Source organism: Ailuropoda melanoleuca, chromosome 2, assembly GCF_002007445.2.
Source record: "Ailuropoda melanoleuca isolate Jingjing chromosome 2, ASM200744v2, whole genome shotgun sequence".
NCBI classification, from domain to species: Eukaryota; Metazoa; Chordata; class Mammalia; order Carnivora; family Ursidae; genus Ailuropoda; species Ailuropoda melanoleuca.
This window is the reverse complement of record NC_048219.1, coordinates 123,786,417-123,801,276: the sequence shown is the minus strand read 5'-3', so window position 1 is coordinate 123,801,276 and position 14,860 is coordinate 123,786,417. Positions and strand designations below refer to the sequence as shown.

Genomic DNA, 14,860 nt, shown 5'->3' with positions numbered 1-14,860 from the left:
AAAAAAAAAAAGTTTATAGCCAGAAAGCTTTTGTTCAAACAACACTTAATGGGGAATCTCACTAAGTGAAAAAGATGGAACTATTCTGGTTGAAATGAGTTTAGAGTATCCCAGACTATACTTGTCTGGGTATCTCAGACAACAAAGAGGGCTCCCCACAAACTCTTTTATTCTGGGGGTCACAACATTGAGGTAGACAAACAAGGCTCTTGAATGACTGTCATACTTATTTCAGCTACATTTATTTTCAATATCAACCAGTTAAACCACTTGGTTCAATGAACTGCATCAATTACTGAGATGAATTAAGCAAATGAATGGGTCATTACTTTTATGAGCAGCCTAAGCTAGTCATTAAGATAAAATGATAAAAAGTCAGAGGATCTAATGTAAAACTGGGCAAAAATTTCAAAAGAAGTTTAACTAATTATTATATGCTTAATGTATAATTTTTAAAGAAACTTAATCAATTAGAACTTAAATAGCTAGAACCCTTGATAAACTGAATTTTTTCCCACATTCATTTGTTAGGAAAGGTATAGATGATAAGGAAATATGCCAAAATTAGTCAAAAGTGTTTACATGATAATGTCTACCTGTCCAACGCAATTCTTAGCATTACAAAGATGTATAGAACATGGTCCTTAGAATTAAGCTGCTTACAATTTAGCTGGGAAGACAAAACTCACATGTATGAAATCATCTGGAAGAAACTGTGTTAAATTCTATGTAATTAATTTTAAAAGTGGCTAATATAATTATTTTAGGGCTATTGTAATCCTAACACCATTAAAGAAATACATTATCAGTGCAAGTTCTTAGAATATACTCTGGAGTCAGTTAAGATTGAGTTCAATATCTTATGGTTTCATAGTAATATAATTGTACTATGAAATATAAAATTTGGAGCAATAACTTTAAGTCATTATTGAATCCACAAATATCAAAGTTCATATCAATCAAGAGTTTTAGGCAAAAGGGATTGAGTGAAGCCAAATCACAGGCACCACATCTGGAGGGTTTTTACAATCAGCTCTTATTAAGCCTTCAAGAAAAGAATAACTCCTGCTGTAAACAAACTCATGGAATAAAAAAGAGGAAGTGTTCCCTAATTTTATGAGACTAGAATGATAGAAATACTGAAACCATTCATGGGTAATAGAAGAAACATTTTAGGAGAACTTTACTTATGAAATGAGGTGCAAATAACAAGTTAAATATTTAATTACTCCTGTGGTATCATGACCAAGAGAGATTATCCCAGGAATGTAAGATAGCTTATTCTTACAAATCCTATCAATGGGTTCTAGGTGAAAATGATCGTTATTATGAATGATGCTATTCCACTTTTTGGCTACTATGAACATTTGTGTAAAAGCTTTTGTGTGAACGCATGTTTTCAGTTTTCTTGGGTACATAATCTAGGTGATTTTTTACTGCCTTAATCTTCAATGTGAAGAGAAAACCAAGGATCACCTAGCAGCCAAAGAGAGACTCTACAGAAAAGAAGACTGGGGCACCTGGGTGGCACACTCAGTTAAGTGTCTGAGTCGGCTTGGGATTCTCTCTCTCCCTCTCCCTCTGCCCCTCCTCCTGCTTGTGTTCTCTCGTAATAAATAAATAAATAAATAAATAAAATCTTAAAAAAAAAAGACAAAACAAGCAATGAAAAAAGCAATTTAGATGAAACAGACTAAATTGAAGAAAAAGAAAAAAAGGAAAAAAGGTTATAAAGAGCTTAAGAGAGGAAAAAGAAGATAACATCACATAAATGTAATAGGAACAGAATCCTATTTAAGAAGGAACATTCAAATAATGTTTAAACTTGAAAATTAAAAATATGATGGGAGAAATTTTTTAAAAATTAATTGTAGTTTTGGAAGATAAAATGAAAAATCTTCCCAAAAATAGAGCCAAAGACAAAGAGATGATAAATAGAAAATTTAAGATAGAGGACTAGAGCAGAAGAACCAATGTCCAAGTAATAAGGATTCTAGAAAGAAAGGAAGAAAGAAAGAACACAGAAAACAGAAGGAAGAAAAGAACAATGAAATTATTCAGGAAGACTTTCTAGGACTAAGGATGTGAATTTCCAGATTGAAAGGCTCCATTTAGTGCTCAGAAAAATAGGAAAGAAGAGAAAAGAAAAGAAAAAAGAAAAGAAAAGAAAAGAAAAAAGAAAAGAAAAGAAAAAGGTTTAACACTAAACACAAAGTATAATGAAATTTCAGAACACTGGTCACAAGAAGAAAATCTTATATGCTTCTGGAATGGAGAGTGGGGCACAGATAAAATTCAAAAACTCAGGACTCAGAATGGCTTTGGAGTTTTCCATATCAACACTAGAATTCACAAAATAATGGAACAAAACCTTCAAAGTTCCGAGAAAAAAATGATCTTCAACCTTTAGTCAGTTATCAGTTGCCGTGAGTAGGGTGTAGACATTTTTAGACACGTATATTCTAAAATATGTTACTTCCCAAGCACCCTTCCTCAAGAAGTTACTGGAAAATGTGCTCTACCAAAGTGAGGAATAAAACAAGAAAAAGGAAGATGGGGAAAAGAAATAAGACATCCAACTTAAAGGGACAAGCAGAAGGAATCCCTACAATGATGATGAAGAGAGAATCCAAGATGACAACGGCATCCCAGGAAAAGAGATCAAGCAGAGACTGGAGCAAGTCCAAAGGTCCCAGAAAACATGTCTTTAGAAGACAAATAGAATATCTGTTGTATCAGAATATATTGAGAAGAGATTGAGGTTGATTTGGTGATAAATACAGAGAAACTAATAAAATAAAACAAGGTAATTATGAGCTCTGGAGAATATCTGTTTCTCTGGTGGAACTCTGACTGATACAGATTTTGGTACTTATAGTGCTTCTAGAGGAACAAAATCTTAAGGATGAGTTTTCTGAATTGGTTCAGGGTTTTCTTGAATTGGGCCTCTAATCTGCCTAGATTTAAAATACTAAAGATTGGGGCACCTGGGTGGCTCAGTGAGTTAAACATCCCACTCTTGGTTTCAGCTCAGGTCATGATCTCATGGATCATGAGACCAAGCCCCACATGGGCTCTGTGATCAGTGGGGAGCCTGCTTGAAGATTCTCTCTCTGTACTTCCCCCCACTCATGTGTTCTTGCTCTCTCCCTAAAATAAATAAACAGATAATAAAATAAAATAAAATACTGAAGATTATTCAGTAGTAAAGAGGGTATTTACAGTCTATAGTGTGATGTGGCAATAGAGATATGCAAAATATTGCCACTGGCTACTCCTAAAGAAATATTTATAAAAGTTCAGGTTTTTGGTATTTATGTATTTGACACCTTAGAACATTTTAGTCAAACTAAGGAGTATAATAAGATTTGCTCGTTGTTCCCAACCGCATTGGAGAAAGTGGGCAGGAAAAGGATGAACTCAGAGCTTCAAACTCCTGGCTCAAGCTCTTCTTAAATGACCTGAAAAGTCTCTATGTCTGATCTGAAAGAAACTCATTTCCTGTAGCTGCAAGGCTAAGATTTCTGAAAACTAAACAAGATTTGTATCCTGCTAATGGCTGAATTACAATACAAATTGAATTCCCAACCTTGCTAAGAGTCTTCTGTTAAAGTGAATGCATTGATTGCAAAGGAATGGGATCCTGATGATTGGAATAGGGATATCTGGGAAGATCCCAATGAAGTAGAGGATATAGAACCCTCAAATTCTGCTAGTAGGAGCAACCCTTCTACCCTGTCTGTGGAGGTTAACCCCGTTGTTCCTGAAGAACCTGTAATAGCCTCTTCTGAGGTAATTGCTCTGCAAGGCACTGTTGATTCTCTTCCATACTTACCACTGTCACTCCCTTTGCTTCTAGACCTAAAACGAGACTCAGGTCTCAAAAAGCCCTACAGGGTGAGATTTAAGTGTAACACAGAGTAGTTTCTCTACACAATAAAAGAAATACATGAATTTTCCAATTTATAAAGACAGAAATCTGGGGAGTGGATATTAGGGTGTGGGAAAATGGTGGAGGGAATAGAAGGTTAGATCATGCCAAATTGATTGATTCAGGCCTCTTAAACAGGGATTCTGGACTGAATGATTTAGTTTGAAAGGTTAGAAAGGGCTCTGACAGGTTGGTTAGTTGACTGAAACATGGACCAAAATGTGTGCTACACTAAAGTTAAAAATGCCAGAACTGCCTTGGTATACTGTAGAGGAAGGAATTAAAAGGGTTAGGGAGATTGGGATGTTAGGTGGATTGTCCTGTAAGACCTGGTTCACCCACACTGGGAGAGTCCAGAAGAAAATTTTTATAATCCAATGAATAGGGTGACTATTTTGTGCCTACCAGTCATTATCTTTCCCCAGCGAGTACTGTCATTGCCCAATGGGTTTATGAATAAAGTCGCAGTTCTAGCAGTTGGAGGTTATGCACAGATTCAGCAGCATGGACTCCCACTCACCAAACCTGACCTGGCTACAGCCACTGCTGAGTACCCAATCTGCCAGCCGCAGAAACCAACACTAAGTCTTTAATATGGCACCATTCCCCAGGGTAATTCGCGAGTTAACAGGTAGCAGGTTGACACTTCTATCATTGAATAGGCAGCATTTTGTTCTCACAAGTGGAACAGACACTTACTCTGGATACAAATTTGCCTTCCCTGCATACTATCATTTTCCAAAACTTCTGTCCATGCACTTTAGGAATTCCTTATCCACCATCATGGTATTCCACACAGCACTGTTTCTAATCAAGATACTCACTTCACAGCAAATAAAGTGTAGCAGTGTGTCCATAGTCATGGAATTTATTGGTCTTACCAGCATCCTGAAGCAGCTGGCTTGATAGAACAGTGAAAAAAAATTTTGAAGATTCAGTTACAGTGTCATCTAGGTGGTAACACCATGCAGGACAGGAGCAAATGCTCTCCAGGAGGCTATATACATGCTCTGAATGGCATCCAAGACAAGGTGCTGTTTCTCCTGTATCCAAATTTCATGGGTCCAGGAATCTAGGGTAGAAATGGGAGTACAGCACTCACTATTACTCAAGTAATCCACTGGCAAAATTTTTGCTTCTTGCTCCTGTGACTTCAAGTTTTGCTCATCTTAAGGTCTTGGTCCCAATGGTTAGAATGCTTCTGCCAGGACACCCAACAATAATTGTGTTGAACTGCAAGTTAAGACTGCCACCCAGTCACTTTAGCTCCCCATGCTTCTGAATCAACAGGAAAAGATGGTTGCTTCCATATTGGCTGGAATGAGTGATCCTGATTACCAAAGGGATATTGGGCTGCTACTACACAATGGAGGTAAAATTAGGGCTAAAATGCAGGAGATTCCTTAGGGTGTCTCTTAGTACAACCATGTTTAATGGTTAATGTCAATGGAAAACTACAACCTAGTTCAGGCAGGACTTCTAACAGCCCAGAATCCTCAAGAATAAACATTTGCGGGGCATCTGGGTGGTGCAGTCGATTAAGTATGTCCAACTCTTGGTTTCCACTCATGNCTAGTTCAGGCAGGACTTCTAACAGCCCAGAATCCTCAAGAATAAACATTTGCGGGGCATCTGGGTGGTGCAGTCGATTAAGTATGTCCAACTCTTGGTTTCCACTCATGTGATGATCTCAGGGTCCTGAGATCAAGCCCCATGTAGGGTTCTTCACTCAGTGGGGAATCTACTTGAAGACTCTCTCTCCCTTTGCCCTTCCCCCACCCTCCTTCTTCTGTCTCTCAAATAATCTTAAAAAAAAAAAACAATAAACATTTGGGTCAGCCAGTGAGTCAAAAAACACAATTACATGAGTGCTTGCTGAGGACAAAGGGAATATGGAATGGACAGTGCAAGAATGTAGTTATAAATATCAGATGACCGCTGCTGAAAAAACATTGTAATAGTCATTTCTTATTTTTTTTTTTTAAGATTTTTATATTTATTTATTCGACAGAGATAGAGACAGCCAGTGAGAGAGGGAACACAAGCAGGGGAGAGGGAGAGGAAGAAGCAGGCTCATAGCAGAGGAGCCTGATGTGGGGCTCGATCNCTGTCTCTCAAATAATCTAAAAAAAAAAAAAATAAACATTTGGGTCAGCCAGTGAGTCAAAAAACACAATTACATGAGTGCTTGCTGAGGACAAAGGGAATATGGAATGGACAGTGCAAGAATGTAGTTATAAATATCAGATGACCGCTGCTGAAAAAACATTGTAATAGTCATTTCTTATATATATATAGGAAACAATAAATATTGTTTTATTCCCTCTTATTCCCTTATTATCTAACATAATACATGTTAATACTAGTTAACTTTATATTGTAATATTTAAGTTACAGAATATCAAGAGAAGAGTGAAGTTCACTGAAAGACTTTGCATCCTCATCTAGGGAAAGGGTTAGTGCATTTTAACTTGCATGCACAATTGTTCTACATGTTAGGGGGAAGTATGACCAATTATCGTCTTTATTTGGAGATTAAGTATCATTTAAGGAGGTGTGTACAGATGCCAAGTTGACAAAGAGTGGACCATGATTTCAATTTAATGAGTCAACTTGCCTAAGTAGGAGTAGCCCATCATTCAATCAAACACTAATCTAGGTGTTGCTGTAAAGGTATTTTGTAGATATGATTAACATCTACAATCAGTTGACTTTAAGTAAAGAAGATTATCCTTGATAATCTGGGTAGACCTAATCCAATCAGTTGAAAGGCCTTAAGAGCTGGACTGAGGCTTCCCTTAGGAAGAAGAAATTCTGTTATGGACTACAGTATCACCTCCTGCCCAAGTTTCCAGCCTGCTCTAAAGATTTGAACTTGTCTAGTCAGCATCCATAATGGCATAAATCAATTACTTGCAATGAATCTCTATACCTGTGCATGTGTGCACACACACACATTATATATATGTACATATATAAACATAAGTATATACATATAAACATATGTATGACAATATATGATAGTATATCTAAAGAGATTGCAAGGAATGGGCTTATGTATCCTCTGTTTCTTTGGAATCCTGACACAGTGNTCCCACTGGTTCTGTTTCTTTGGAATCCTGACACAGTGTCTGTTAAAGAGATGTTTGCTGTTTTTGAGCTCAATTTGCAGCAAGTGATCTGACAGAAATGTTTGTTGATTGCTACAAATTTGCTTCATATGTTTGTACTGTAAAGAAAATAAAAATTTCTTTAGAGTGCAGGGCCATTGTTTCAAAACAAAGCAGGATACCAGGAAAGGATAAGGCTATTAAATTATATTTATTCAGTTTCTTTTATTTCAGGGAAGCCAGGAAAACAGCCTTGATTTATTGGCAAAGTCCTTTTAAAACATCTTGAAATTATTTCTCAATTCCCTGAAGAAATAGAACTCTTCTTTCTTTTATAGCCCTTTTTAATTTCAAAAACTCCAGAAAACTCCATGTCTATAGTCACTTAAAATCATACTGCTCTTTTAAGAAAAAAGTTGTATAGAAGCATGAAAAATTCCTTCTGCCTGCTTCAACCACTCACTGCTAAACAGTGTTGTATGAATTCTTTTTTTTTTTTTAAGATTTTATTTATTTATGTGACAGAGAGACAGCCAGCGAGAGAGGGGACACAGCAGGGAGAGTGGGAGAGGAAGAAGCAGGCTCCCAGCGGAGGAGCCCGATGTGGGACTCGATCCCAGAACGCCAGGATCACGTCCTGAGCCGAAGGCAGACGCTTTAAGGACTGCGCTGCCCAGGCGCCCAGAATTCTTTTAAAATTTTAATTAGGTGGAGTGTCATGGTCTCACACACACACACACACACACACACACACNGCTGCCCAGGCGCCCAGAATTCTTTTAAAATTTTAATTAGGTGGAGTGTCATGGTCTCACACACACACACACACACACACACACACATTTTTAAACAAAATGTTTAAATAAATAAACTACAAACACCTTACAGAATTATCATGAATAACTTTCAAGGTATGTAAGTATATAACCAACTTACTCTTTGAAAGGTATTCATATCCATTATAAGAATATTCCATAAATTAGTTAACTATTTCCACATTGAGACCCCCAACCTCTTTTATTCATCTTTATATCAGTGACCCAACCACAGTACCCTCCACATAGTAGGCCCGCAATAAATACCTGTTTATTAAATGAAGAGCAACAAATATGTTTCCTGAAAGCAGTGACTTTGTGCTGGACAGTATAAAACTGAACAAACAATCCCCATTGAAAACTGCCCAATGTTGCTGGAAAACTACTTTAACTCAGCTCTTCCACTGTTAGTGTGCCCCCAATTTCACAAATGCATTATAGAAATCAACTCTATTTCAAAGGGATTAAAAAACCATGTTTTGTTATTATTGAAATGTAACTTCCCCTTGAACACAAAACAGTAGAACATCATAATTTAATGTGGTGAGAAAACAAGAATGGAGTTACGAATATTTTGCATGGCAAACTCTGAAATGACAAACAGTGGGGGACAGTTTGTTTCAACTTTACTTTTAGGGGTGGCCTTTTTTGAAGAAAACTAATGTCCTTTATTTCTAACTCAAAAAGCAAGTAAGAAAAACAGTTATAGGTCTCTTTAAGAAGGAAAGAAAATACTGCCACTGGGGTGTTTTCACTAATTTAGCCTGTGCTGCTTCGCTCCCCTGGGCTATGATCCTTTGCGGCAACGCTTCTAACCTTGCCTGCCCATTGGACCACCTAAAGATTCTTAAAACATATTTATGTCTGGTTCCACCCCCAGAGATTCTGATTTACTTGACCCGGGGCATGCTGCGAGCATTGGACAAACATTTCTGAAGGTCCCCAGGTGATTCCAGTCCACAGCCAAGGCTAAGAAGCACTGCTTTGCAAAAGGAGAGGCTGCAGTGGAGCCGCCAACCTTGCACAACTGCCTACCATATTGCTAGCAGAAGAAAAGAAGGGAGGTGGACGGAGCTTCAGAATGAGAGGACACATGGAGCATGAGAGAGAAGGAAAAGAAATCTGCATCACATGATGCTGGGGAGCGGGTTGAAACAAACAGGGACATTCATAACACAGCTTCCCAGCAGACCTGGCCTATGGCTCTCAAATTGAGTGAAACTGACTGAAATTGAGGAAAAGTCCCTCACCCCCGGTAAAGAGAATGAGGAATCATTTTTGTCTTAGTTCGGGTTGCTCTAACAAGATACCACAGACTGGGTGGCTTAAAGAACAAAATTTCTCACACTTCTGGGGACTGGCAAGTCTGAGATCAGGGTGCTGGCAGATTCAGTGTCTAGTGAGGGCCCTCTTCCTAGTTTGCAGACAGCCATTTTCTCATTCTATCCTCACAGAACTGAGGGATCGAGCTCTGGTTTCTTATAAAAAAGACACACTAATCCCATCATGGGGGCCCCATCCTCATAACCTCATCTAAACCTAATTACCTCCCAAAAAGCCTACCTCCTAATATCATCACACTGGGGGGTTAGGGCTCCAACATAGGAAGTTGGGGGAAAGGAGGACACAAACATGTAATCATACTGGTCATAATCTAAGAATTATAGATATTGGTACTGTGACAGTTCTAGACGTATATCATTCAGCTCTTGCTTCAAGATAGACCTTGTTGTAAGAGTTGTAGTTACCGGATTCCCACCAGTTAATTTTGGGATCCAGAGCAGCGGTCCAACTGAGACTACACTCTTCCTAGTCTGCTTCTAGCTAATGACGTGGCAGGGTACTGAAGTCAGCCATTGCAGGACTCTTCTAATGGGCAATCTTTGTTCTGGGAGTCCCTGGGACTTTGTCAGAGCTGCACTGAAGTCTGACGATTACTAACGAAACCTCCTTCCTCTCCCCTATCTTCTTTCTCCTTACTCCTGCTCCTTCACCCCTTTACATTTCATAGGCATTTATCCTAATACATTTCTTGCACTCCTAATTCTTTCTTGACACTGCTTCTCAGAGGACCCAAACTAATATGAAATGGAAACTCAAAGATCATCTAGGTTTATATAAATTACTTCTTAGTTCAGGAATCTGAGGTTCAAATGATTTGCTGAATGCCACATAGCTCCCATGTGGCTGACCGGAACTGGCGATAGGTTTCATAATCCACAAATGCTGAAATAGGAAAGATTCACAATAAAGGTGACTTCATTGGAAAATAAAAAACTAAAAATAATAAAAACAAAACTACAACAATTTATACTGGGTAAGAACATTGAAAGCACCCTGGGATTCTCTAACAAGGTATACGATATTTACATCAGGCAAAGCAAACATAGCAGCAAGAAAACATGAGGGACATCCAGAACATCCAGGCACTGTTTCAGGTCCTCTCTTTCAGATAGACCATACTTCAGCTCCAGAATGCAAACCACCAGAATGAGAGATATCTTGGTCTCAGGGAAGCTGAGTGTAGTGGGTTCAAAGTGTTCACCCCAAATTCATGTCCACGATGTCACCTTACTTGGAGGCATGTGTTTGCAGATATAATTAAGGGAAGGATTAAGAGGAGATCACACTTGATTGGAGCCCTAAATCCAATAAAAATGTCCTTATAAGAGACAGAAGAGGGGGGCGCCTGGGTGGCACAGCAGTTAAGCGTCTGCCTTCGGCTCAGGGCGTGATCCCGGCGGTTATGGGATCGAGCCCCACGTCAGGCTCCTCTGCTGTGAGCCTGCTTCTTCCTCTCCCACTACCCCTGCTTGTGTTCCCTCTCTCGCTGGCTGTCTCTATCTCTGTCAAATAAATAAACAAAATCTTTAAAAAAAAAAAAAAAGAGAGACAGAAGAGGACACAAAGAGGGAAAGAAATTGGAGTGATGCATCTATAAGCCAACAAATCCAGGAATCACCAGGAGGAGGAAAGGAAGAATTCTCCCCATGAGCCTTCAAAGGGAGTGTGGCCCTGCCAGGACCTTGATTTTGAACCTCTGGCTCCCAGAACTGTGACAAAATAAATATCTGTTGTCCTGTCATCACGTTTGGCAAATTTATTATGGCAAATCACTAGCAAGCATATCCATGCTGGTCAAGGGTCAGTACTATGGCTCCAGGTGACCTAAGAGAGCAGCACAGTGCCACCATAGACCAGCTAAAAGCTAAACTGCCCTTACCCATTTACACACCCAGAGAATTATTCCAGTCTCCTGTGGTGAGAATGTCAAGAACAATCAACCTAACATCAACCTGGGTTGACATCCAGATGCTTAGAGGTCACTGGCTAGAATTTCTTCTCATCCTCAATTTCCTCACCTATGCAAAGAGGAGGTTTAAATCACTTTCCACTGCTAGCTAGCGTCCTCAAATTGGGGACCTATGGGCAGGTGTCTATGGGTCAGGCTTTAACATTTATGTAGGTCCCAGGAAGAGAAGAGTAACTATCTTTTGACAAATTTTCAGGGTTCCTAAGACTAACCTTGGGCTTGGTGATTGCTGGGACTCACAGGACTCAAAGGCTATTATACTCAGGTTTATAGTTTCGTAAAGTGAAACGATACAGATTGAAATCAATGAAGGGAAATGCACATGAAGCAAAGGCCAGGAGAAATCAGGCATAATTCCAAGTGTCCCCTCCCGGTAGAGTTGCATGGGGACATGCTTAATTCTCCCAACACATGTGACAACACAGGTGAAATACTGCCAACCAGGGACACCCACTTGAGCCTTGGTGTGCAGGGTTTTCATTAGGGTTCAGTCATGTATGTGTGCAGTGCCTGTGTGATGACCACAGCTACTCAGATTCCAGCCCCTCCCATCTCAGAACAAAAACAGGCATTCACCTTAAGTCACGTCATTAGAATGAATTTATCTTGTCAAACTGGTACAACAAGGCCCAAGGCCTCAGCCAAATAAAAACACTCTTTTCAGGGAGAATATTCTAAGACCTTTGTATTTCAGCATTTGTTTCTGAGAGATTCCATAGCATTGTGTAATAAAGTAGTAGCCCAAGTGTACTTCCTTAATCTGCACCCAGAAGTCTTGACAGATATTTTAATCCTAATAAATTACTGGTGTCTTGTAATACTAGAAGTAAAGATACCTAGATTATGCTGATTTTAAAGTTAAAAATCTTAAATACATTTGGGTCCTTGAGCCAGAGTGCTTTTCTGATTTTTGTATTGGAAACTGCCATGTCACCTGTTTACCCCCTTAGGACTACTGTATCAGACCTATTAAATATAGGATTTTTTTCCTCATTTTATTTTGTCTTTGATAAAGCCAGGATTATACACTAATCCTATTTTGCAATTTAGCTTTCACTTAAAGCTATATCACGGACATCTTCATTTTTAATGCCTACCAATCTATCTCATCCTTTTTGATGACTGCCTAGTATTCCATTGTGTAAATGAACAAAATATATTTAATCTTGTGTTGTGATCATTTAGGTTGTTTCCTGCTGTTCACTATTAAAATAATTCTTCAATTAATATTCCTGAAAATGTGTATAATTAGAGTGACAGGATTTGATTCTGTGCAGCATGCAAAAATTTTTGTCACTATTTCCTGACAATACAAGAACCCTCATTGCTAGATAGGGAAACAACCCCTTCTCCTATTTGCATTTCTAAGGCAATACTTAACATGTCCCAGAGAATGTCACATCTAGTATCTTATTTAATCCTCACAAAAAACTATATATAGCTAAATACTATTCTTATTTTTAAAAGTTTTATATTTTCTAATTATGAAATAATATACATTTACTGAAAATTTACGCAGTGTAGAAATCCATAAAGAAAATGACTACCAATTTAACTGCTCAGGGGAAACCTGACAGTATTTCAATGAATGTCCTTCATGTCTTCTTTCTGTAGTTATTTTACATAGTTGAAACTCAGCTTTATACACCTCTGTGTCTTACTTTTTAAGATTATAAGAATATTTCCTGCTACTCCTCTTGATAGCCATCTTTTTTTAATGCTGTGCAATATTCCACTGTTTCTGTACCATGTTACTGATCTTTTAGTTTGCTTCCATTATTTCCTAATGAAACTTATTTGCTGTGAAGGATTTCACTGGTGTATAGAGGATTTTTCTGTGTTTTACATTACTTATTTAGGGAAAAACCCCAGAAATGAAACTGGGAGATCAGAACTCTTGATATATTGCCAAACTGAAGGTTTCATTAGTCACTCACTGGATTGTTCCTACCAGGCCTTCAGATAGTCAACCAGGAAGGAGTATGTCTTATAGTTTTAGCACTCCTATACCCCTCTAGCTTTGTGGTATCAATGTCCAGCCATTTACTACATATTTTTTCTTCTTATATTATCAAAAAAATTCCCTTAATATAGGAATATATTAATAAACATAACACATTATAATAAGAGCTTTGCTACAATGCATTTTAAAAACTTGTCCTTTGGTTTCACTATTCACATTCCATGGGGGGGGTCATAGTCTTTGTATTACCTATATGCTTAAGATTAATGTTTTGAATACTAAGAAATTTCCAATTGTTTAAGATTTTAATTGTTAGATTGGAGGAATATCTGCCTGTTTTGGATAGCAATAAACTACTAAATTTATTTAAATTTCTTATCTAAGATTTTTTTCTATGAAAAACTAATTTCTTTTCACTAATTTTACTTCTGAGACACTTCTACAAAGTAAAAATTTAGTTCTTACTGGGAAACAAATAGGAACTATTAATGATTTTGATTTATAAAACACACATCCACGATTCTTTTTGTCTCTGTAGACTTCTGCCATTAGGTGAAGTATAAAAATTTATCAAGAAACTTTTTTAAGAAAACTTTTCTGAGATTCACTCTAGTGAATCTTCGATCTAAAACCATTCTATCATGGGGCACATGGGTGGCTCAGTTGGTTAAGCATCTGACTCTTGGTTTTGGCTCAGGTTGTGATCTCAGGGGTCATGATCTCCTGGGTCCTGAGATCGAGCCCCACCTCTGCTCCTAGATCAGCAGGGTCTGCTTGAAGATTCTCTCCCTGTGCCCCTCCCTCCACACGAAACATGCAAGCTCTCTAAAATAAATAAATCAATCTTTAAAAGCAATTAATAAAGGGGCACCTAGGTGGCTCAGTTGGTTAAGCATTTGCCTTTGGCTCAGGTCGTGATCTCAGGGTCCTGGGATCGAGCCTCACACAGGACTCCCTGCTCTGCAGGGATTCTGCTTCTCCCTCTCCCTCTGCACCTTCCCCCCATGCTCATGCTTTCTCTCTCTCAAATGAATAAAATCTTTAAAAAATAAAAATAAAAACAATAAAAAATAAAATTATCCTATCAGTTTTATGAAATTTTTCTTATTGGATGCCTATAGGACACTTAAAAGTATGATTCTCATTTTAATTGTTTCTTCAAACCTGAATACAAATGGAAATTTGCTCAATCTCAAAGTGTAATTTTATATAAAAACTGATATAAAATAAATGTCATGCACTCTATATTTTATATCGATATGAACTTGTAACATCCAACAATGTAAACACTAGTTGTATTTAATGTAAAATGGAAAATTATACTCTCATTACACTTTTAGATTCAGCATACTGACTTTCACCTTAGGCAGATTTGTACAGCACTAAGACTTATAAATGATTATAACTTGCGTAGAAGTAGTAATTACTTTCTCAGTATCTAGCTAAAATACAGATATATAAAGTCCTATCTTTTTGATACATAAATTGTGCTGACAGAATTTTAAATGGTAGTTAAAAAAAAAAGTTAGGGGGGGCGCCTGGGTGGCGCAGCGGTTACGCGTCTGCCTTCGGCTCAGGGCGTGATCCCGGCATTGTGGAATCGAGCCCCACGTCAGGCTCCTCTGCTGTGAGCCTGCTTCTTCCTCTCCCACTCCCCTTGCTTGTGTTCCTTCTCTCTCTGGCTGTCTCTATCTCTGTCAAATAAATAAAAAATCTTAAAAAAAAAAA

The 14,860-nt window shown here is 38.1% G+C and overlaps 1 long non-coding RNA gene across 1 annotated transcript in view; it reads right to left on the bottom strand.

Moving 5' to 3' along the window:
- LOC117801077 overlaps positions 1-4,997 on the bottom strand; it is a 35,836-nt gene extending 30,839 nt beyond the window's left edge. Inside the window, exon 1 of the long non-coding RNA XR_004623469.1 lies at positions 4,813-4,997. This is a non-coding gene — a long non-coding RNA (uncharacterized LOC117801077). The remainder of the gene's footprint in view (positions 1-4,812) is intronic.
- Between the last annotated feature and the right edge of the window lie 9,863 nt (positions 4,998-14,860).